Below are 24,360 nucleotides of genomic sequence, written 5' to 3' on the forward strand. Positions count from 1 at the left end.
TGGACAGAAAAGCACGGGGAAGCACAAGCGACTCTGCAGAGTGATCTCCGGTCTGGTTGGATATCTTGGAAGGAAGGTAGACGGTAAGGGAATAAAGGAACTTTGAATATCAATCAAACTGATGGAAAGGATAGTCGGCAAATATGACCTCCACCGTTGGAGTATTAATGTGCTATCGCTTCTCGGCCTTTTGGCTTGGAATATGTGTAGTTTCTGTTCTTATCAGTTTAATCGCTGATATCTCCCGAAGGTGGGAGTGTTTGTATTAAATGGATTTTGGAGCAGGAGATGGCTTAAGGCTTGCTCTGTCCTCTCCATGTATCAGCCTGGTATTGCAGTGTTCCAGGAATGGTGCACCCAACGCTTACCCAAGTTCAAAAGCAGGTGAATGCAATGTGAATCTCTTGCCTTTGCTAGTTGCCGTGTTGATGGCAGTCAGTGATTGTTGCATCTATTGTCTTTTCAGTTGCAGGAAACTATCGTCTTTTGTTACGGGTTTTCTGTCTTATGAACCTGCTCTGCAGTTACCTGATGAAGGTGCAGCACGCTGAAAGCCAGGACAGGGTAACCCCAACGTGCTACAGGGAACATTCTGGAACCAGGGCCTGCCAGGAAGGTAACTTGCAATTTGAATGAATGGATTTGCCTTGTCTGCCGTTTTGGGCTTCTGCGGTCGTTCTTGGGAACGTATCCCACGATGGTACGGCGGTGGCGGGGGGTGGGGTGACTGCTGTAATTTCAAAGAACCCCGTTGGGCTGAAACCGGTGTTGTGGGATTTTTAACACAGTCAAATCAGGTTGTGGGATCCCTGACTCAGCCAATGTCAAATGGCTATCAGATCAGCCCCCACAGCCCCTTCCCAACCCCCCCGCCTCCCCCCCCAACCCCGAGGCAACAAATTTATCCTAATATTTTCTTGAACAAGAAAGAAATGTCTTTGGTCTGTTTCCTGAATAGAGTGAAACCCCATCTCTGTTTGTTTCTTCGCAAACTACTGTACGGAAGCGACCTGCTTTAGTAGCTACGTCTGTACGTAAAGATTATTCACGCAGACGATCGCCAAGGCTGGAACTGGCTTCAGCTCCCTGGTGCCACCAGGCAGCCGTACTAACCACTGATCCACTGTGCCACCCGTACGATTTGGAACGATTTGTCATCATTTGCGGTGCAAGTAGCGAAACAGTTGTCAGTTTGTCAACTGGGTCGGATTATAATGTTGTCAGCGATCTGCAGCAATGTGAACGGAGATGTCGAATCGAGCTGCTGGTGGTGATGAGGCGCGCTTGCAGCGTGACATGTTTACACGGGGAGATCAGCTCCCTCCCCATTCTCCACAGAGAGTCGGATACAAGTAGAGAGGATATTGAAAGTGGACGATAAAGAAAGGGTGCACGGACGTAATTCGCTTTTCGCAACTTTTCGGATTGATGCGGAATGCCGAGGAGCGAATCCTGTACGTGAGGGAACGATGATTGGCATTTATGGGCAAGCTACACCAACACAAGGGGAGGCAATGAATAGGATCTTTCCGTCAAGGCCAACATTTCTCGCCCATGCCGAGATCAGCCTGGTGGTGAGCTGCTCTCTCGAACCGCTGCAGTCCAAGTGCTGTCGGTAGCCCCGCGATGCTGTTTGGGCGGGGATTCCCGATTTTGACCCGGTAACACCGGAGGAACAAGGACATATTTGCAATTCAGGACAGCGAGTGCCTCGGCGGGGGGAGAACTTGCGAATGGTGGTGTTCCCGTGGATCTGCTGCCGTCATCCTTCGAGGCTGCGTTGGCCATGGGTTTGCAAGGTGCTGCCTGAGGAATTCTGGTGAATCTTGTAGATGCCGGGGGAATGAATGACCCCTGCCGCCGCCGCTGTCCCCGATCACCGGGAAAACCTCTCTGCAGTCGACCTGACGTGCGGTGGCTCCGGCCCGTGCCATCTGATTGGTCGTCAGCGCGACCTACGCGGCTACGTAACAGATGAACAGAAAAGCACGGGGAAAGCACAGCGACTGCTGCAGAGTGATCTTCCGGTCTGGTTGGATATCTTGGAAGGAAGGTAGACGGTAAGGAATAAAGGAACTTTGAATATCATCAAACTGATGGAAAGGATAGTCGGCAAATATGACCTCCACCGTTGGAGTATTAATGTGCTATCGCTTCTCGGCCTTTTGGCTTGGAATATGTGTAGTTTCTGTTCTTATCAGTTTAATCGCTGATATCTCCCGAAGGTGGGAGTGTTTGTATTAAATGGATTTTTGGAGCAGGGAGATGGCTTAAGGGCTTGCTCTGTCCTCTCCATGTATCAGCCTGGTATTGCAGTGTTTCCAGGAATGGTGCACCCAACGCATACCCAAGTTCAAAAGCAGGTGAATGCAATGTGAATCTCTTGCCTTTGCTAGTTTGCCGTGTTGATGGCAGTCAGTGATTGTTGCATCTATTGTCTTTTCAGTTGCAGGAAACTATCGTCTTTTGTTACGGGTTTTTCTGTCTTATGAACCTGCTCTGCAGTTACCTGATGAAGGTGCAGCACGCTGAAAGCCAGGACAGGGGTAACCCCAACGTGCTACAGGGAACATTCTGGAACCAGGGGCCTGCCAGGAAGGTAACTTGCCAATTTGAATGAATGGATTTGCCCTTGTCTGCCGTTTTGGGCTTCTGCGGTCGTTCTTGGAACGTATCCCACCGATGGTACGGCGGTGGCGGGGGGTGGGGTGACTGCTGTAATTTCAAAGAACCCCGTTGGGCTGAAACCTGGTGTTGTGGGATTTTTTAACACAGTCAAATCAGGTTGTGGGATCCCATGACTCAGCCAATGTCAAATGGCTATCAGATCAGCCCCCACAGCCCCTTCCCAACCCCCCCGCCTCCCCCCCCACCCCCGAGGCAACAAATTTATCCTAATATTTTCTTGAACAAGAAGAAATGTCTTTAGTCTGTTTCCTGAATAGAGTGAAACCCCCATCTCTGTTTGTTTCTTCGCAAACTACTGTACGGAAGCGACCTGCTTTAGTAGCTACGTCTGTACGTAAAGATTATTCACGCAGACGATCGCCCAAGGCTGGAACTGGCTTCAGCTCCCTGGTGCCACCAGGCAGCCGTACTAACCACTGATCCACTGTGCCACCCGTACGATTTGGAACGATTTGTCATCATTTGCGGTGCAAGTAGCGAAACAGTTGTCAGTTTGTCAACTGGGTCGGATTATAATGTTGTCAGCGATCTGCAGCAATGTGAACGGAGATGTCGAATCGAGCTGCTGGTGGTGATGAGGCGCGCTTGCAGCGTGACATGTTTACACGGGGAGATCAGCTCCCTCCCCATTCTCCACAGAGAGTCGGATACAAGTAGAGAGGATATTGAAAGTGGACGATAAAGAAAGGGTGCACGGACGTAATTCGCTTTTCGCAACTTTTCGGATTGATGCGGAATGCCGAGGAGCGAATCCTGTACGTGAGGGAAACGATGATTGGCATTTATGGGCAAGCTACACCAACACAAGGGGAGGCAATGAATAGGATCTTCCGTCAAGGCCAACATTCTCGCCCATGCCGAGATCAGCCTGGTGGTGAGCTGCTCTCTCGAACCGCTGCAGTCCAAGTGCTGTCGGTAGCCCCGCGATGCTGTTTGGGCGGGGATTCCCGATTTTGACCCGGTAACACCGGAGGAACAAGGACATATTTGCAATTCAGGACAGCGAGTGCCTCGGCGGGGGGGAGAACTTGCGAATGGTGGTGTTCCCGTGGATCTGCTGCCGTCATCCTTCGAGGCTGCGTTGGCCATGGGTTTGCAAGGTGCTGCCTGAGGAATTCTGGTGAATCTTGTAGATGCCGGGGGAATGAATGACCCTGCCGCCGCCGCCGCTGTCCCCGATCACCGGGAGAAACCTCTCTGCAGTCGACCTGACGTGCGGTGGCTCCGGCCCGTGCCATCTGATTGGTCGTCAGCGCGACCTACGCGGCTACGTAACAGATGGACAGAAAAGCACGGGGAAAGCACAGCGACTGCTGCAGAGTGATCTTCCGGTCTGGTTGGATATCTTGGAAGGAAGGTAGACGGTAAGGGAATAAAGGAACTTTGAATATCATCAAACTGATGGAAAGGATAGTCGGCAAATATGACCTCCACCGTTGGAGTATTAATGTGCTATCGCTTCTCGGCCTTTTGGCTTGGAATATGTGTAGTTTCTGTTCTTATCAGTTTAATCGCTGATATCTCCCGAAGGTGGGAGTGTTTGTATTAAATGGATTTTTGGAGCAGGGAGATGGCTTAAGGGCTTGCTCTGTCCTCTCCATGTATCAGCCTGGTATTGCAGTGTTTCCAGAATGGTGCACCCAACGCTTACCCAAGTTCAAAAGCAGGTGAATGCAATGTGAATCTCTTGCCTTTGCTAGTTTGCCGTGTTGATGGCAGTCAGTGATTGTTGCATCTATTGTCTTTTCAGTTGCAGGAAACTATCGTCTTTTGTTACGGGTTTTCTGTCTTATGAACCTGCTCTGCAGTTACCTGATGAAGGTGCAGCACGCTGAAAGCCAGGACAGGGGTAACCCCAACGTGCTACAGGGAACATTCTGGAACCAGGGGCCTGCCAGGAAGGTAACTTGCCAATTTGAATGAATGGATTTGCCCTTGTCTGCCGATTTGGGCTTCTGCGGTCGTTCTTGGAACGTATCCCACCGATGGTACGGCGGTGGCGGGGGGGTGGGTGACTGCTGTAATTTCAAAGAACCCCGATGGGCTGAAACCTGGTGTTGTGGGATTTTTAACACAGTCAAATCAGGTTGTGGGATCCCATGACTCAGCCAATGTCAAATGGCTATCAGATCAGCCCCCACAGCCCCTTCCCAACCCCCCCGCCTCCCCCCCCCACCCCGAGGCAACAAATTTATCCTAATATTTTTCTTGAACAAGGAAGAAATGTCTTTGGTCTGTTTCCTGATAGAGTGAAACCCCCATCTCTGTTTGTTCTTCGCAAACTACTGTACGGAAGCGACCTGCTTTAGTAGCTACGTCTGTACGTAAAGATTATTCACGCAGACGATCGCCAAGGCTGGAACTGGCTTCAGCTCCCTGGTGCCACCAGGCAGCCGTACTAACCACTGATCCACTGTGCCACCCGTACGATTTGGAACGATTTGTCATCATTTGCGGTGCAAGTAGCGAAACAGTTGTCAGTTTGTCAACTGGGTCGGATTATAATGTTGTCAGCGATCTGCAGCAATGTGAACGGAGATGTCGAATCGAGCTGCTGGTGGTGATGAGGCGCGCTTGCAGCGTGACATGTTTACACGGGGAGATCAGCTCCTCCCCATTCTCCACAGAGAGTCGGATACAAGTAGAGAGGATATTGAAAGTGGACGATAAAGAAAGGGTGCACGGACGTAATTCGCTTTTCGCAACTTTTCGGATTGATGCGGAATGCCGAGGAGCGAATCCTGTACGTGAGGGGAAACGATGATTGGCATTTATGGGCAAGCTACACCAACACAAGGGGAGGCAATGAATAGGATCTTTCCGTCAAGGCCAACATTTCTCGCCCATGCCGAGATCAGCCTGGTGGTGAGCTGCTCTCTCGAACCGCTGCAGTCCAAGTGCTGTCGGTAGCCCCCGCGATGCTGTTTGGGCGGGGATTCCCGATTTTTGACCCGGTAACACCGGAGGAACAAGGACATATTTGCAATTCAGGACAGCGAGTGCCTCGGCGGGGGGGAGAACTTGCGAATGGTGGTGTTTCCCGTGGATCTGCTGCCGTCATCCTTCGTGGCTGCGTTGGCCATGGGTTTGCAAGGTGCTGCTGAGGAATTCTGGTGAATCTTGTAGATGCCGGGGGAATGAATGACCCTGCCGCCGCCGCCGCTGTCCCCGATCACCGGGAGAAACCTCTCTGCAGTCGACCTGACGTGCGGTGGCTCCGGCCCGTGCCATCTGATTGGTCGTCAGCGCGACCTACGCGGCTACGTAACAGATGGACAGAAAAGCACGGGGAAAGCACAGCGACTGCTGCAGAGTGATCTTCCGGTCTGGTTGGATATCTTGGAAGGAAGGTAGACGGTAAGGGAATAAAGGAACTTTGAATATCATCAAACTGATGGAAAGGATAGTCGGCAAATATGACCTCCACCGTTGGAGTATTAATGTGCTATCGCTTCTCGGCCTTTTGGCTTGGAATATGTGTAGTTTCTGAGGTCCAGAGGAAGAGATTCTGCTCGATAGCTGCAGGTTCGACGCTGCAGAAGTGCGCTGGCGGGAGAAAAACCAAGGGGTTCGTGTTGCGAGTCGTTGGAGCTGCTGGAGACCATCGCTGGATCGTGATGGCCGCTGGAGGATCGTTTGGTTGTGCTGACCTGCTCTTGGTGGATCTTTATGCTGGCTTCGGCCTAACGCCAATTCAGGTATCAGCCAACCTCAGAGCTATGGCCTCAGCAGCCGCTCGCAGCCCTGGCCAGGGCATTCGCAACACAGTCAGGGTGACTGTGAAGAAGGTGGAGGAGCACACACCGGTCGATCGGACGGTGTTTGTGAAGAAGGTTTTGCTGGAGTGCTGTGGGTTTGCAGCAGCGGACGTGTACTGCTGCAGGATTTCCCTGGGCAGGCTACTTCGACGTGACCTTCAGGAGCGTGAAGCATTGTGAGCAGCTCCTGAAGGTCTTCAAGGAGAAGGAAGGGGAACCTCTGTTCTCCATCTTGTCGGCGGTCCCGTTGTGTGTGCTTCCTGCGCAGAGAGTCGGGTTGTGACAATCCAAATGTACAACCCTTACGTCCCAGCGGCAGATGTTCTCACCTTCTTGAAGAGGTATGTCCAGGTGGAAGGCGAAAGCACCGATGTGGTCGATCCTTTCGGGAACTGGACCAGTAAGCGGCAGGTCAAGGTAACCCTGAGGGTCGATGGCAGCGGGAACATCCTCCACCCACCCTCCAGCTTCGCCATCGGAGGAAGCAGAGGTTACCTGACGTACGCAGGGCAGCCGAAGGTGTGCCGAACCTGCGGGAGGTCAGGCCACATGGCGGCCGACTGTAAGGTGACTGTATGCCGAAATTGCAAACAGGAAGGCCACCTGACCAAGGATTGCAAGGAGGCCAAGAACTGTAACCTGTGCGGAGAGGCGGGCCACATGTACAAGGCCTGTCCAAGACGAGGAGCCGCCACTTACGCACAGATGGCCAGAGGTGGCAACACGAGCCGGGGGACCGCCAAAGCCCAGCAGGGCACCACAAGATAGCACGGAAACGGTGCCTGGAGACACCCAGAAGGAAGAGCAGGCGGTAGCGGAGCAGACGGCAGACAGCGGGGAGGTACAGCAGCCGATCCAAGCTCCTTCAAGGCAGACGGAGGAAATGGAAGAGGAGGAATCAAAGGAGGCAGATGACTGGATCACAGTCAGAAATAGGAAGAGGAAACCTGTCTCGGGCCCCAAAGCCACCCAGAGAAGGGGGAAACGACACCTCCAAGCCGAGGATACAGGCAGCTCTTCTGATGGTGAGGACGGGCGCAAGAAGGGTCGCCACCAGAGGAAGAGACAGAGCGCCATGGGGAGAAAGGAGGGCAGCACCACCCAAGAAGGGAAAGACGATCCCTCTGTGGGGATGGGAAAAGGCCTCCCCCTACCCGGTGAGAACCAAGAGGTGTCCACCGGCCCACAGCTCCAGGTAACTGGGAGCAGCGGTCCTGTGACAGCCCCACTGTCAGATGGAGAACTGGACTGTGCGGACCCTGGGCTTGACACAAAGACACCCGAGCGGGAAATGGCTCCAGCGTGGAGCCGGACAGCTACCTCAGCCCTGGGATGGTCCAGCAGTTTGCCGTCACCACGGGGATGCACGCAGCTACCCCAGAGGAGCAAGACCAGCAGCAAATGGACACTATTAACCTTGTAAATTGTTAAAATGGGGGTTTAAAGTTGCCAGCATCAATGTGCGTAGCATCAAATCGGCTACGCGATGTGTTTCAACGATGGCCTTCCTGGCCAGCGTTAAAGCCGACCTCCTGTTTCTGCAGGAGTGTGGGATACCGCACCTCGCAGCTACAGGAGATGGTCGAGCTTGTGGGCCCATGGGCAGTCAGTTTGGTCGGGGGCAACGATAGCCGCGCCTCCGGCCTGGGTATCCTGTTGCGAGGAAGCAACTTCACCATCTCCGAGGTTAAGAGGTGGTGGGCGGGCGCCTCCTCGTCGCCGACGTTATGTACAGGAATGCTCCCCTGAGACTGATCAATGTGTACGCCCCAGTGGGTAAGAGTGAACGGTTGGCCGTCCTGCAGCAGCTTCCACTGTTGCTGGCTACGTCCAGCCGGTCATTCTGGCCGGAGACTTCAACTGTATCATTGATGCAGATGGACGATCCGGCGGGGGGGACAGTAAACTGGACGCCACGTCCAGAGCCCTGATGGACGCGGTAAAAGATGCCAAGCTGCACGACGTCTTCAGCACCCCTGCAGACGGAGCGCAGCGTAGATACACCTGTCACGGGCAGACGGGTCTATCCGCTCAAGGATAGATTACCTGTTTGTGTCCCGAACGCTCTCGGTCAGATCCACCGACGTCAAGCCGGTGTTCTTCTCTGACCACTGCCTCCTGCTGGCCGACTGTCACCTACAGGACGAGCAGCGGGCGGGTAAGGGAACGTGGAAGCTGAACACTAAGCTGTTGACCCCGGGAAACATTGAGGAGCTCAAGAGGGACTACGCAGGTTGGAGAACCGTGAAGCCCCTCTTTGAGTCTCCAGCAGACTGGTGGGAAACATTTAAAGGGAACATCAAGAGGTTCTTCATCCTCAAAGGTGTTCAGGAGGCGAGAGAGAGGCGGGAAAACTGTCCCAGCTCCAGGAAAGTATGCAGAACCTGCTCCTGCTGCAGACGATGGGGTCGATGTCACGGAGGACCTCAAGGAGGTGAAGGGCCAGCAAGCCTCGCTCTTTGCCTCAGAGGCCTCCAAGATAATCTTCCGGTCCAGGGTCCGCTCGGTGGAGCAGGACGAGACGTGCTCACGTTTCTCTTCCAGAAGGTGCACAAAGAGAGCTCTGTGCTCAGCAGCCTGAAGGAAGAAGACGGCTCGACAACGTCATCTCAGGCTGACGTCATGAGGATCAGTAAATCCTTCTATGCCAGTCTGTATGACGCGAAGCCGACCGACAGCGCGGCCTCCCAGTCGTTCCTGTCGTCTATCACGGAGGTCTTAGACGACAGAACACGCGAGAGGCTGGACCAGCCGCTATCTCTGGACGAGCTGACCAAGGCCCTCGAGTCCTTCGAAAAGAATAAAACCCCGGAAGCGATGGCTTACCGGTCGAGCTCTATTCCGCTCTGTGGGACTTGATTGGCCAGGACCTGCTGGAGGTGTATGTCAGTATGCTTCGGGCAGGTACCATGAGCGAATCCATGAGGAAAGGCATCATCACCCTCATCTATAAGCGGAAGGGGGGAGAGCGAGGAACTCAAAAATTGGAGACCGATCACACTGTTGAATGCAGATTACAAAATCCTGTCAAAGGTAATTGCCAACCGGGTCAGGTCTGCTCTGGGTCGGTGATTCACCCTGACCAAACCTGTGCTGTGCCAGGCAGGAAGATCGCTGAGAGTCTCGCACTCCTCAGGGATACGATCGCCTACGTGCAGGACAGAGGGTTGGACGCCTGCCTGATCAGCCTGGACCAGGAGAAAGCCTTTGACAGGATATCACACATGTATATGAGAGATGTTCTCTCAAAATGGGCTTTGGGGAGGGAATCTGCAATTGGATCAGACTGCTCTACACCAACATTGTCAGTGCAGTCTCAATCAATGGGTGGGAATCAGATAGCTTCCCAGTCAGATCTGGAGTAAGGCAGGGCTGCCCTCTCTCTCCTGCCTTGTTTGTGTGCTGCATAGAGCCATTTGCCGAGTCCATCAGGAAGGATGCGAGCCTGAGAGGGGTGACTATTCCGGCAGCGGGGGCCTGCAGGTTAAGGCCTCCCTGTACAGGATGACGTCGCCGTTTTCTGCTCGGATCCGCTGTCCGTGCGCAGACTCATGTGCATTTGTGACCAGTTCGAACGGGCCTCGGGGGCCAAGGTAAACCGAGGCAAGAGCGAGGCCATGCTCTTCGGGAACTGGGCCGACCAATCCTCGATCCCCTTCACCGTCAGGACCGACCACCTGAAGGTGCTGGGTATTTGGTTCGGGGGGCTGGGGCGTGCGCCAAGTCTTGGGAGGAGCGTATCAGTAAAGTGAGGCAGAAACTGGGCAGATGGAGCTACGGTCGCTCTCCATCACGGGAAAAAACCTGGTCATCAGGTGTGAGGCACTGTCATTGCTGTTGTACGTGGCACAGGTCTGGCCTATTCCCAGAACCTGCGCCGCTGCAGTCGTCCGGGCCATCTTCCAGTTCATATGGAGTTCAAAGATGGACCGGGTCCGAAGGGACTCACTGTACAAAGATCTGGGCAACGGGGGAAAAATACACCCAATGCCACCCTCACCCTGATGGCCACCTTTGTGTGTGGCTGCATCAAGCTGTGCGTGGATCCCCGTTACGCAAACACCAAGTGTCACTACGTACTGAGGTTCTACCTGTCCCCGTGTTGCGAAGGATGGGCCTGGCCTCGCTGCCGCGGAACGCTCCGAGTAGTTGGACCGTTCCGTACCACCTGTCCTTCGTGGAGAAATTTCTGAAGAAAAACACCTTTGACCACAAGTCCATCAGGAAGTGGTCAGCACGTAGCGTCCTCGAGACCCTTCGGAAAAGGAGAGGGCGGATCCTGTTGAGTGGTTCCCTGAGCAGACTGTCAAAGCAATTTGGCAGAATGCCTCATCGCCAGAACTTTCCAACAAGCACCAAGACATGGCTTGGCTGGTGGTGAGAAGGGCTCTACCTGTGAGATCGTTTATGCACGCCCGGACTCTCAGCCCACCGCACGCTGCCCTCGAAGCGGCTGCGGGGGGGACGAGACTGTCACACACCTCCTTCTGGAATGTGCCTATGCAGAGGAAGTCTGGAGAGGAATGCAGTGGTATTTGTCGAGGTTCGTCCCGAGCAGCGCCGTGACGCGGACTCCGTGCTCTACGGCCTGTTCCCCGGACGCACACCGAGACGAACATCAACTGCGCCTGGAGGATCATCAACTCGGTGAAGGTCGCTCTCTGGGCGGTCCGAAACCTGTTGATCTTCCAGCTGAAGGAGTTGACCCCGACTGAGTGTTGCAGACTGGCACATTCCAGGTCCAGGACTACGTGTTGAGGGACGCGCTGAAGCTTGGGGCAGCTGCCGCCAAGGCGCGGTGGGAAAGACCACCGTTTAACATCTGCCTGTCGATAGAAAGCAGGGGGCCCATGCAGTCATTTGGGCTCTGCTGTCGCCTCAGCTCAATATATGAGTGAGAGATGCACTGATCTGTATGGAATAATGACAATCGGAGCTGTGTATGTAAATGTGGAAATATGAATGGCATTACCTAATGTACAGTGTATCAATTATTCTATGCATATTTATGAATAAAGTATATTTTTGAAATAAAAAAAAAAAAAAATTCTGTTCTTATCAGTTTAATCGCTGATATCTCCCGAAGGTGGGAGTGTTTGTATTAAATGGATTTTTGGAGCAGGGAGATGGCTTAAGGGCTTGCTCTGTCCTCTCCATGTATCAGCCTGGTATTGCAGTGTTTCCAGGAATGGTGCACCCAACGCTTACCCAAGTTCAAAAGCAGGTGAATGCAATGTGAATCTCTTGCCTTTGCTAGTTTGCCGTGTTGATGGCAGTCAGTGATTGTTGCATCTATTGTCTTTTCAGTTGCAGGAAACTATCGTCTTTTGTTACGGGTTTTCTGTCTTATGAACCTGCTCTGCAGTTACCTGATGAAGGTGCAGCACGCTGAAAGCCAGGACAGGGGTAACCCCAACGTGCTACAGGGAACATTCTGGAACCAGGGGCCTGCCAGGAAGGTAACTTGCCAATTTGAATGAATGGATTTGCCCTTGTCTGCCGTTTTGGGGCTTCTGCGGTCGTTCTTGGAACGTATCCCACCGATGGTACGGCGGTGGCGGGGGGTGGGGTGACTGCTGTAATTTCAAAGAACCCCGTTGGGCTGAACCTGGTGTTGTGGGATTTTTAACACAGTCAAATCAGGTTGTGGGATCCATGACTCAGCCAATGTCAAATGGCTATCAGATCAGCCCCCACAGCCCCTTCCCAACCCCCCCGCCTCCCCCCCCACCCCGAGGCAACAAATTTATCCTAATATTTTCTTGAACAAGAAAGAAATGTCTTTGGTCTGTTTCCTGAATAGAGTGAAACCCCCATCTCTGTTTGTTTCTTCGCAAACTACTGTACGGAAGCGACCTGCTTTAGTAGCTACGTCTGCACGTAAAGATTATTCACGCAGACGATCGCCAAGGCTGGAACTGGCTTCAGCTCCCTGGTGCCACCAGGCAGCCGTACTAACCACTGATCCACTGTGCCACCCGTACGATTTGGAACGATTTGTCATCATTTGCGGTGCAAGTAGCGAAACAGTTGTCAGTTTGTCAACTGGGTCGGATTATAATGTTGTCAGCGATCTGCAGCAATGTGAACGGAGATGTCGAATCGAGCTGCTGGTGGTGATGAGGCACGCTTGCAGCGTGACATGTTTACACGGGGAGATCAGCTCCCTCCCCATTCTCCACAGAGAGTCGGATACAAGTAGAGAGGATATTGAAAGTGGACGATAAAGAAAGGGTGCACGGACGTAATTCGCTTTTCGCAACTTTTCGGATTGATGCGGAATGCCGAGGAGCGAATCCTGTACGTGAGGGAAACGATGATTGGCATTTATGGGCAAGCTACACCAACACAAGGGGAGGCAATGAATAGGATCTTTCCGTCAAGGCCAACATTTCTCGCCCATGCCGAGATCAGCCTGGTGGTGAGCTGCTCTCTCGAACCGCTGCAGTCCAAGTGCTGTCGGTAGCCCCGCGATGCTGTTTGGGCGGGGATTCCCGATTTTGACCCGGTAACACCGGAGGAACAAGGACATATTTGCAATTCAGGACAGCGAGTGCCTCGGCGCGGGGGAGAACTTGCGAATGGTGGTGTTCCCGTGGATCTGCTGCCGTCATCCTTCGAGGCTGCGTTGGCCATGGGTTTACAAGGTGCTGCCTGAGGAATTCTGGTGAATCTTGTAGATGCCGGGGAATGAATGACCCTGCCGGGGGAATGAATGACCCTGCCGCCGCCGCTGTCCCCGATCACCGGGAGAAACCTCTCTGCAGTCGACCTGACGTGCAGTGGCTCCGGCCCGTGCCATCTGATTGGTCGTCAGCGCGACCTACGCGGCTACGTAACAGAAAACCACGGGTAAAGCACAGCGACTGCTGCAGAGTGATCTTCCGGTCTGGTTGGATATCTTGGAAGGAAGGTAGACGGTAAGGGAATAAAGGAACTTTGAATATCATCAAACTGATGGAAAGGATAGTCGGCAAATATGACCTCCACCGTTGGAGTATTAATGTGCTATCGCTTCTCGGCCTTTTGGCTTGGAATATGTGTAGTTTCTGTTCTTATCAGTTTAATCGCTGATATGTCCCGAAGGTGGGAGTGTTTGTATTAAATGGATTTTTGGAGCAGGGAGATGGCTTAAGGGCTTGCTCTGTCCTCTCCATGTATCAGCCTGGTATTGCAGTGTTTCCAGGAATGGTGCACCCAACGTCTACCCAAGTTCAAAAGCAGGTGAATGCAATGTGAATCTCTTGCCTTTGCTCGTTTGCCGTGTTGATGGCAGTCAGTGATTGTTGCATCTATTGTCTTTTCAGTTGCAGGAAACTATCGTCTTTTGTTACGGGTTTTCTGTCTTATGAACCTGCTCTGCAGTTACCTGATGAAGGTGCAGCACGCTGAAAGCCAGGACAGGGGTAACCCCAACGTGCTACAGGGAACATTCTGGAACCAGGGGCCTGCCAGGAAGGTAACTTGCCAATTTGAATGAATGGATTTGCCCTTGTCTGCCGTTTTGGGCTTCTGCGGTCGTTCTTGGAACGTATCCCACCGATGGTACGGCGGTGGCGGGGGGGTGGGGTGACTGCTGTAATTTCAAAGAACCCCGTTGGGCTGAAACCTGGTGTTGTGGGATTTTTAACACAGTCAAATCAGGTTGTGGGATCCCATGACTCAGCCAATGTCAAATGGCTATCAGATCAGCCCCCACAGCCCCTTCCCAACCCCCCCGCCTCCCCCCCCCACCCCCGAGGCAACAAATTTATCCTAATATTTTCTTGAACAAGAAAGAAATGTCTTTAGTCTGTTTCCTGAATAGAGTGAAACCCCCATCTCTGTTTGTTTCTTCGCAAACTACTGTACGGAAGCGACCTGCTTTAGTAGCTACGTCTGTACGTAAAGATTATTCACGCAGACGATCGCCCAAGGCTGGAACTGGCTTCAGCTCCCTGGTGCCACCAGGCAGCCGTACTAACCACTGATCCACTGTGCCACCCGTACGATTTGGAACGATTTGTCATCATTTGCGGTGCAAGTAGCGAAACAGTTGTCAGTTTGTCAACTGGGTCGGATTATAATGTTGTCAGCGATCTGCAGCAATGTGAACGGAGATGTCGAATCGAGCTGCTGGTGGTGATGAGGCGCGCTTGCAGCGTGACATGTTTACACGGGGAGATCAGCTCCCTCCCCATTCTCCACAGAGAGTCGGATACAAGTAGAGAGGATATTGAAAGTGGACGATAAAGAAAGGGTGCACGGACGTAATTCGCTTTTCGCAACTTTTCGGATTGATGCGGAATGCCGAGGAGCGAATCCTGTACGTGAGGGAAACGATGATTGGCATTTATGGGCAAGCTACACCAACACAAGGGGAGGCAATGAATAGGATCTTTCCGTCAAGGCCAACATTTCTCGCCCATGCCGAGATCAGCCTGGTGGTGAGCTGCTCTCTCGAACCGCTGCAGTCCAAGTGCTGTCGGTAGCCCCGCGATGCTGTTTGGGCGGGGATTCCCGATTTTGACCCGGTAACACCGGAGGAACAAGGACATATTTGCAATTCAGGACAGCGAGTGCCTCGGCGGGGGGGGAGAACTTGCGAATGGTGGTGTTCCCGTGGATCTGCTGCCGTCATCCTTCGAGGCTGCGTTGGCCATGGGTTTGCAAGGTGCTGCCTGAGGAATTCTGGTGAATCTTGTAGATGCCGGGGGAATGAATGACCCTGCCGCCGCCGCCGCTGTCCCCGATCACCGGGAGAAACCTCTCTGCAGTCGACCTGACGTGCGGTGGCTCCGGCCCGTGCCATCTGATTGGTCGTCAGCGCGACCTACGCGGCTACGTAACAGATGGACAGAAAAGCACGGGGAAAGCACAGCGACTGCTGCAGAGTGATCTTCCGGTCTGGTTGGATATCTTGGAAGGAAGGTAGACGGTAAGGGAATAAAGGAACTTTGAATATCATCAAACTGATGGAAAGGATAGTCGGCAAATATGACCTCCACCGTTGGAGTATTAATGTGCTATCGCTTCTCGGCCTTTTGGCTTGGAATATGTGTAGTTTCTGTTCTTATCAGTTTAATCGCTGATATCTCCCGAAGGTGGGAGTGTTTGTATTAAATGGATTTTTGGAGCAGGGAGATGGCTTAAGGGCTTGCTCTGTCCTCTCCATGTATCAGCCTGGTATTGCAGTGTTTCCAGGAATGGTGCACCCAACGCTTACCCAAGTTCAAAAGCAGGTGAATGCAATGTGAATCTCTTGCCTTTGCTAGTTTGCCGTGTTGATGGCAGTCAGTGATTGTTGCATCTATTGTCTTTTCAGTTGCAGGAAACTATCGTCTTTTGTTACGGGTTTTCTGTCTTATGAACCTGCTCTGCAGTTACCTGATGAAGGTGCAGCACGCTGAAAGCCAGGACAGGGGTAACCCCAACGTGCTACAGGGAACATTCTGGAACCAGGGGCCTGCCAGGAAGGTAACTTGCCAATTTGAATGAATGGATTTGCCCTTGTCTGCCGTTTTGGGCTTCTGCGGTCGTTCTTGGAACGTATCCCACCGATGGTACGGCGGTGGCGGGGGGTGGGGTGACTGCTGTAATTTCAAAGAACCCCGTTGGGCTGAAACCTGGTGTTGTGGGATTTTTAACACAGTCAATCAGGTTGTGGGATCCCATGACTCAGCCAATGTCAAATGGCTATCAGATCAGCCCCCACAGCCCCTTCCCAACCCCCCCGCCCTCCCCCCCCCACCCCCGAGGCAACAAATTTATCCTAATATTTTCTTGAACAAGGAAGAAATGTCTTTAGTCTGTTTCCTGAATAGAGTGAAACCCCCATCTCTGTTTGTTTCTTCGCAAACTACTGTACGGAAGCGACCTGCTTTAGTAGCTACGTCTGTACGTAAAGATTATTCACGCAGACGATCGCCCAAGGCTGGAACTGGCTTCAGCTCCCTGGTGCCACCAGGCAGCCGTACTAACCACTGATCCACTGTGCCACCCGTACGATTTGGAACGATTTGTCATCATTTGCGGTGCAAGTAGCGAAACAGTTGTCAGTTTGTCAACTGGGTCGGATTATAATGTTGTCAGCGATCTGCAGCAATGTGAACGGAGATGTCGAATCGAGCTGCTGGTGGTGATGAGGCACGCTTGCAGCGTGACATGTTTACACGGGGAGATCAGCTCCCTCCCCATTCTCCACAGAGAGTCGGATACAAGTAGAGAGGATATTGAAAGTGGACGATAAAGAAAGGGTGCACGGACGTAATTCGCTTTTCGCAACTTTTCGGATTGATGCGGAATGCCGAGGAGCGAATCCTGTACGTGAGGGAAACGATGATTGGCATTTATGGGCAAGCTACACCAACACAAGGGGAGGCAATGAATAGGATCTTTCCGTCAAGGCCAACATTTCTCGCCCATGCCGAGATCAGCCTGGTGGTGAGCTGCTCTCTCGAACCGCTGCAGTCCAAGTGCTGTCGGTAGCCCCGCGATGCTGTTTGGGCGGGGATTCCCGATTTTGACCCGGTAACACCGGAGGAACAAGGACATATTTGCAATTCAGGACAGCGAGTGCCTCGGCGCGGGGGAGAACTTGCGAATGGTGGTGTTCCCGTGGATCTGCTGCCGTCATCCTTCGAGGCTGCGTTGGCCATGGGTTTACAAGGTGCTGCCTGAGGAATTCTGGTGAATCTTGTAGATGCCGGGGAATGAATGACCCTGCCGGGGGAATGAATGACCCTGCCGCCGCCGCTGTCCCCGATCACCGGGAGAAACCTCTCTGCAGTCGACCTGACGTGCAGTGGCTCCGGCCCGTGCCATCTGATTGGTCGTCAGCGCGACCTACGCGGCTACGTAACAGAAAACCACGGGTAAAGCACAGCGACTGCTGCAGAGTGATCTTCCGGTCTGGTTGGATATCTTGGAAGGAAGGTAGACGGTAAGGGAATAAAGGAACTTTGAATATCATCAAACTGATGGAAAGGATAGTCGGCAAATATGACCTCCACCGTTGGAGTATTAATGTGCTATCGCTTCTCGGCCTTTTGGCTTGGAATATGTGTAGTTTCTGTTCTTATCAGTTTAATCGCTGATATCTCCCGAAGGTGGGAGTGTTTGTATTAAATGGATTTTTGGAGCAGGGAGATGGCTTAAGGGCTTGCTCTGTCCTCTCCATGTATCAGCCTGGTATTGCAGTGTTTCCAGGAATGGTGCACCCAACGTCTACCCAAGTTCAAAAGCAGGTGAATGCAATGTGAATCTCTTGCCTTTGCTCGTTTGCCGTGTTGATGGCAGTCAGTGATTGTTGCATCTATTGTCTTTTCAGTTGCAGGAAACTATCGTCTTTTGTTACGGGTTTTCTGTCTTATGAACCTGCTCTGCAGTTACCTGATGAAGGTGCAGCACGCTGAAAGCCAGGACAGGGGTAACCCCAACGTGCTACAGGGAACATTCTGGAACCAGGGGCCTGCCAGGAAGGTAACTTGCCAATTTGAATGAATGGATTTGCCCTTGTCTGCCGTTTTGGGCTTCTGCGGTCGTTCTTGGAACGTATCCCACCGATGGTACGGCGGTGGCGGGGGGTGGGGTGACTGCTGTAATTTCAAAGAACCCCGTTGGGCTGAAACCTGGTGTTGTGGGATTTTTAACACAGTCAAATCAGGTTGTGGGATCCCATGACTCAGCCAATGTCAAATGGCTATCAGATCAGCCCCCACAGCCCCTTCCCAACCCCCCCGCCTCCCCCCCCAACCCCGAGGCAACAAATTTATCCTAATATTTTCTTGAACAAGAAAGAAATGTCTTTAGTCTGTTTCCTGAATAGAGTGAAACCCCCATCTCTGTTTGTTTCTTCGCAAACTACTGTACGGAAGCGACCTGCTTTAGTAGCTACGTCTGTACGTAAAGATTATTCACGCAGACGATCGCCCAAGGCTGGAACTGGCTTCAGCTCCCTGGTGCCACCAGGCAGCCGTACTAACCACTGATCCACTGTGCCACCCGTACGATTTGGAACGATTTGTCATCATTTGCGGTGCAAGTAGCGAAACAGTTGTCAGTTTGTCAACTGGGTCGGATTATAATGTTGTCAGCGATCTGCAGCAATGTGAACGGAGATGTCGAATCGAGCTGCTGGTGGTGATGAGGCGCGCTTGCAGCGTGACATGTTTACACGGGGAGATCAGCTCCCTCCCCATTCTCCACAGAGAGTCGGATACAAGTAGAGAGGATATTGAAAGTGGACGATAAAGAAAGGGTGCACGGACGTAATTCGCTTTTCGCAACTTTTCGGATTGATGCGGAATGCCGAGGAGCGAATCCTGTACGTGAGGGAAACGATGATTGGCATTTATGGGCAAGCTACACCAACACAAGGGGAGGCAATGAATAGGATCTTTCCGTCAAGGCCAACATTTCTCGCCCATGCCGAGATCAGCCTGGTGGTGAGCTGCTCTCTCGAACCGCTGCAGTCCAAGTGCTGTCGGTAGCCCCGCGATGCTGTTTGGGCGGGGATTCCCGATTTTGACCCGGTAACACCGGAGGAACAAGGACATATTTGCAATTCAGGACAGCGAGTGCCTCGGCGGGGGGAGAACTTGCGAATGGTGGTGTTCCCGTGGATCTGCTGCCGTCATCCTTCGAGGCTGCGTTGGCCATGGGTTTGCAAGGTGCTGCCTGAGGAATTCTGGTGAATCTTGTAGATGCCGGGGGAATGAATGACCCTGCCGCCGCCGCTGTCCCCGATCACCGGGAGAAACCTCTCTGCAGTCGACCTGACGTGCGGTGGCTCCGGCCCGTGCCATCTGATTGGTCGTCAGCGCGACCTACGCGGCTACGTAACAGATGGAAAGAAAAGCACGGGGAAAGCACAGCGACTGCTGCAGAGTGATCTTCCGGTCTGGTTGGATATCTTGGAAGGAAGGTAGACGGTAAGGGAATAAAGGAACTTTGAATATCATCAAACTGATGGAAAGGATAGTCGGCAAATATGACCTCCACCGTTGGAGTATTAATGTGCTATCGCTTCTCGGCCTTTTGGCTTGGAATATGTGTAGTTTCTGTTCTTATCAGTTTAATCGCTGATATCTCCCGAAGGTGGGAGTGTTTGTATTAAATGGATTTTTGGAGCAGGGAGATGGCTTAAGGGCTTGCTCTGTCCTCTCCATGTATCAGCCTGGTATTGCAGTGTTTCCAGGAATGGTGCACCCAACGCTTACCCAAGTTCAAAAGCAGGTGAATGCAATGTGAATCTCTTGCCTTTGCTAGTTTGCCGTGTTGATGGCAGTCAGTGATTGTTGCATCTATTGTCTTTTCAGTTGCAGGAAACTATCGTCTTTTGTTACGGGTTTTCTGTCTTATGAACCTGCTCTGCAGTTACCTGATGAAGGTGCAGCACGCTGAAAGCCAGGACAGGGGTAACCCCAACGTGCTACAGGGAACATTCTGGAACCAGGGGCCTGCCAGGAAGGTAACTTGCCAATTTGAATGAATGGATTTGCCCTTGTCTGCCGTTTTGGGCTTCTGCGGTCGTTCTTGGAACGTATCCCACCGATGGTACGGCGGTGGCGGGGGGGTGGGGTGACTGCTGTAATTTCAAAGAACCCCGTTGGGCTGAAACCTGGTGTTGTGGGATTTTTAACACAGTCAAATCAGGTTGTGGGATCCCATGACTCAGCCAATGTCAAATGGCTATCAGATCAGCCCCACAGCCCCTTCCCAACCCCCCCGCCTCCCCCCCCCCCCCGAGGCAACAAATTTATCCTAATATTTTCTTGAACAAGGAAGAAATGTCTTTAGTCTGTTTCCTGAATAGAGTGAAACCCCCATCTCTGTTTGTTTCTTCGCAAACTACTGTACGGAAGCGACCTGCTTTAGTAGCTACGTCTGTACGTAAAGATTATTCACGCAGACGATCGCCCAAGGCTGGAACTGGCTTCAGCTCCCTGGTGCCACCAGGCAGCCGTACTAACCACTGATCCACTGTGCCACCCGTACGATTTGGAACGATTTGTCATCATTTGCGGTGCAAGTAGCGAAACAGTTGTCAGTTTGTCAACTGGGTCGGATTATAATGTTGTCAGCGATCTGCAGCAATGTGAACGGAGATGTCGAATCGAGCTGCTGGTGGTGATGAGGCGCGCTTGCAGCGTGACATGTTTACACGGGGAGATCAGCTCCCTCCCCATTCTCCACAGAGAGTCGGATACAAGTAGAGAGGATATTGAAAGTGGACGATAAAGAAAGGGTGCACGGACGTAATTCGCTTTTCGCAACTTTTCGGATTGATGCGGAATGCCGAGGAGCGAATCCTGTACGTGAGGGAAACGATGATTGGCATTTATGGGCAAGCTACACCAACACAAGGGGAGGCAATGAATAGGATCTTTCCGTCAAGGCCAACATTTCTCGCCCATGCCGAGATCAGCCTGGTGGTGAGCTGCTCTCTCGAACCGCTGCAGTCCAAGTGCTGTCGGTAGCCCCGCGATGCTGTTTGGGCGGGGATTCCCGATTTTGACCCGGTAACACCGGAGGAACAAGGACATATTTGCAATTCAGGACAGCGAGTGCCTCGGCGGGGGGGAGAACTTGCGAATGGTGGTGTTCCCGTGGATCTGCTGCCGTCATCCTTCGAGGCTGCGTTGGCCATGGGTTTGCAGGTGCTGCCTGAGGAATTCTGGTGAATCTTGTAGATGCCGGGGGAATGAATGACCCTGCCGCCGCCGCTGTCCCCGATCACCGGGAGAAACCTCTCTGCAGTCGACCTGACGTGCGGTGGCTCCGGCCCGTGCCATCTGATTGGTCGTCAGCGCGACCTACGCGGCTACGTAACAGATGGACAGAAAAAGCACGGGGAAAGCACAGCGACTGCTGCAGAGTGATCTTCCGGTCTGGTTGGATATCTTGGAAGGAAGGTAGACGGTAAGGGAATAAAGGAACTTTGAATATCATCAAACTGATGGAAAGGATAGTCGGCAAATATGACCTCCACCGTTGGAGTATTAATGTGCTATCGCTTCTCGGCCTTTTGGCTTGGAATATGTGTAGTTTCTGTTCTTATCAGTTTAATCGCTGATATCTCCCGAAGGTGGGAGTGTTTGTATTAAATGGATTTTTGGAGCAGGGAGATGGCTTAAGGGCTTGCTCTGTCCTCTCCATGTATCAGCCTGGTATTGCAGTGTTTCCAGGAATGGTGCACCCAACGCTTACCCAAGTTCAAAAGCAGGTGAATGCAATGTGAATCTCTTGCCTTTGCTAGTTTGCCGTGTTGATGGCAGTCAGTGATTGTTGCATCTATTGTCTTTTCAGTTGCAGGAAACTATCGTCTTTTGTTACGGGTTTTCTGTCTTATGAACCTGCTCTGCAGTTACCTGATGAAGGTGCAGCACGCTGAAAGCCAGGACAGGGGTAACCCCAACGTGCTACAGGGAACATTCTGGAACCAGGGGCCTGCCAGGAAGGTAACTTGCCAATTTGAATGAATGGATTTGCCCTTGTCTGCCGTTTTGGGCTTCTGCGGTCGTTCTTGGAACGTATCCCACCGATGGTACGGCGGTGGCGGGGGGTGGGGTGACTGCTGTAATTTCAAAGAACCCCGTTGGGCTGAACCCTGGTGTTGTGGGATTTTTAACACAGTCAAATCAGGTTGTGGGATCCCATGACTCAGCCAATGTCAAATGGCTATCAGATCAGCCCCCACAGCCCCTTCCCAACCCCCCCGCCTCCCCCCCCCCAACCCCGAGGCAACAAATTTATCCTAATATTTTCTTGAACAAGAAAGAAATGTCTTTGGTCTGTTTCCTGAATAGAGTGAAACCCCATCTCTGTTTGTTTCTTCGCAAACTACTGTACGGAAGCGACCTGCTTTAGTAGCTACGTCTGCACGTAAAGATTATTCACGCAGACGATCGCCCAAGGCTGGAACTGGCTTCAGCTCCCTGGTGCCACCAGGCAGCCGTACTAACCACTGATCCACTGTGCCACCCGTACGATTTGGAACGATTTGTCATCATTTGCGGTGCAAGTAGCGAAACAGTTGTCAGTTTGTCAACTGGTCGGATTATAATGTTGTCAGCGATCTGCAGCAATGTGAACGGAGATGTCGAATCGAGCTGCTGGTGGTGATGAGGCACGCTTGCAGCGTGACATGTTTACACGGGGAGATCAGCTCCCTCCCCATTCTCCACAGAGAGTCGGATACAAGTAGAGAGGATATTGAAAGTGGACGATAAAGAAAGGGTGCACGGACGTAATTCGCTTTTCGCAACTTTTCGGATTGATGCGGAATGCCGAGGAGCGAATCCTGTACGTGAGGGAAACGATGATTGGCATTTATGGGCAAGCTACACCAACACAAGGGGAGGCAATGAATAGGATTTTTCCGTCAAGGCCAACATTTCTCGCCCATGCCGAGATCAGCCTGGTGGTGAGCTGCTCTCTCGAACCGCTGCAGTCCAAGTGCTGTCGGTAGCCCCGCGATGCTGTTTGGGCGGGGATTCCCGATTTTGACCCGGTAACACCGGAGGAACAAGGACATATTTGCAATTCAGGACAGCGAGTGCCTCGGCGCGGGGGAGAACTTGCGAATGGTGGTGTTTCCGTGGATCTGCTGCCGTCATCCTTCGAGGCTGCGTTGGCCATGGGTTTACAAGGTGCTGCCTGAGGAATTCTGGTGAATCTTGTAGATGCCGGGGGAATGAATGACCCTGCCGGGGGAATGAATGACCCTGCCGCCGCCGCTGTCCCCGATCACCGGAGAAACCTCTCTGCAGTCGACCTGACGTGCGGTGGCTCCGGCCCGTGCCATCTGATTGGTCGTCAGCGCGACCTACGCGGCTACGAAACAGAAAACCACGGGTAAAGCACAGCGACTGCTGCAGAGTGATCTTCCGGTCTGGTTGGATATCTTGGAAGGAAGGTAGACGGTAAGGGAATAAAGGAACTTTGAATATCATCAAACTGATGGAAAGGATAGTCGGCAAATATGACCTCCACCGTTGGAGTATTAATGTGCTATCGCTTCTCGGCCTTTGGCTTGGAATATGTGTAGTTTCTGTTCTTATCAGTTTAATCGCTGATATCTCCCGAAGGTGGGAGTGTTTGTATTAAATGGATTTTTGGAGCAGGGAGATGGCTTAAGGGCTTGCTCTGTCCTCTCCATGTATCAGCCTGGTATTGCAGTGTTTCCAGGAATGGTGCACCCAACGTCTACCCAAGTTCAAAAGCAGGTGAATGCAATGTGAATCTCTTGCCTTTGCTCGTTTGCCGTGTTGATGGCAGTCAGTGATTGTTGCATCTATTGTCTTTTCAGTTGCAGGAAACTATCGTCTTTTGTTACGGGTTTTCTGTCTTATGAACCTGCTCTGCAGTTACCTGATGAAGGTGCAGCACGCTGAAAGCCAGGACAGGGGTAACCCCAACGTGCTACAGGGAACATTCTGGAACCAGGGGCCTGCCAGGAAGGTAACTTGCCAATTTGAATGAATGGATTTGACCTTGTCTGCCGTTTTGGGCTTCTGCGGTCGTTCTTGGAACGTATCCCACCGATGGTACGGCGGTGGCGGGGGGTGGGGTGACTGCTGTAATTTCAAAGAACCCCGTTGGGCTGAACCCTGGTGTTGTGGGATTTTTAACACAGTCAAATCAGGTTGTGGGATCCCATGACTCAGCCAATGTCAAATGGCTATCAGATCAGCCCCCACAGCCCCTTCCCAACCCCCCGCCTCCCCCCCAACCCCGAGGCAACAAATTTATCCTAATATTTTCTTGAACAAGAAAGAAATGTCTTTGGTCTGTTTCCTGAATAGAGTGAAACCCCCATCTCTGTTTGTTTCTTCGCAAACTACTGTACGGAAGCGACCTGCTTTAGTAGCTACGTCTGCACGTAAAGATTATTCACGCAGACGATCGCCCAAGGCTGGAACTGGCTTCAGCT

The 24,360-nt window shown here is 52.3% G+C and overlaps 10 non-coding genes across 10 annotated transcripts; all 10 read left to right on the forward strand.

The window, feature by feature from the left end:
- The first annotated feature begins 174 nt into the window (after positions 1 to 174).
- LOC132809136 (U2 spliceosomal RNA) lies at positions 175 to 362 on the forward strand. The gene has a single exon (XR_009642221.1). It is a non-coding gene; the product is annotated as a U2 spliceosomal RNA (small nuclear RNA).
- A 1,787-nt stretch (positions 363 to 2,149) lies between these two features.
- Positions 2,150 to 2,341, forward strand: LOC132809121 (U2 spliceosomal RNA). Its single transcript, XR_009642205.1, has one exon. It is a non-coding gene; the product is annotated as a U2 spliceosomal RNA (small nuclear RNA).
- A 1,801-nt stretch (positions 2,342 to 4,142) lies between these two features.
- On the forward strand, positions 4,143 to 4,333 carry LOC132809134 (U2 spliceosomal RNA). The gene has a single exon (XR_009642218.1). It is a non-coding gene; the product is annotated as a U2 spliceosomal RNA (small nuclear RNA).
- Positions 4,334 to 11,465: 7,132 nt separating this feature from the next.
- LOC132809137 (U2 spliceosomal RNA) lies at positions 11,466 to 11,648 on the forward strand. Its single transcript, XR_009642222.1, has one exon. It is a non-coding gene; the product is annotated as a U2 spliceosomal RNA (small nuclear RNA).
- A 1,808-nt stretch (positions 11,649 to 13,456) lies between these two features.
- LOC132809129 (U2 spliceosomal RNA) lies at positions 13,457 to 13,648 on the forward strand. Its single transcript, XR_009642214.1, has one exon. It is a non-coding gene; the product is annotated as a U2 spliceosomal RNA (small nuclear RNA).
- A 1,805-nt stretch (positions 13,649 to 15,453) lies between these two features.
- Positions 15,454 to 15,645, forward strand: LOC132809133 (U2 spliceosomal RNA). The gene has a single exon (XR_009642217.1). It is a non-coding gene; the product is annotated as a U2 spliceosomal RNA (small nuclear RNA).
- Positions 15,646 to 17,457: 1,812 nt separating this feature from the next.
- Positions 17,458 to 17,649, forward strand: LOC132809138 (U2 spliceosomal RNA). Its single transcript, XR_009642223.1, has one exon. It is a non-coding gene; the product is annotated as a U2 spliceosomal RNA (small nuclear RNA).
- A 1,798-nt stretch (positions 17,650 to 19,447) lies between these two features.
- On the forward strand, positions 19,448 to 19,639 carry LOC132809139 (U2 spliceosomal RNA). Its single transcript, XR_009642224.1, has one exon. It is a non-coding gene; the product is annotated as a U2 spliceosomal RNA (small nuclear RNA).
- Positions 19,640 to 21,437: 1,798 nt separating this feature from the next.
- LOC132809110 (U2 spliceosomal RNA) lies at positions 21,438 to 21,629 on the forward strand. The gene has a single exon (XR_009642194.1). It is a non-coding gene; the product is annotated as a U2 spliceosomal RNA (small nuclear RNA).
- A 1,811-nt stretch (positions 21,630 to 23,440) lies between these two features.
- Positions 23,441 to 23,631, forward strand: LOC132809130 (U2 spliceosomal RNA). The gene has a single exon (XR_009642215.1). It is a non-coding gene; the product is annotated as a U2 spliceosomal RNA (small nuclear RNA).
- Positions 23,632 to 24,360: the final 729 nt, after the last annotated feature.

This window comes from Hemiscyllium ocellatum, unplaced genomic scaffold (assembly GCF_020745735.1).
Source record: "Hemiscyllium ocellatum isolate sHemOce1 unplaced genomic scaffold, sHemOce1.pat.X.cur. R15, whole genome shotgun sequence".
In the NCBI taxonomy this organism is placed as follows: Eukaryota; Metazoa; Chordata; class Chondrichthyes; order Orectolobiformes; family Hemiscylliidae; genus Hemiscyllium; species Hemiscyllium ocellatum.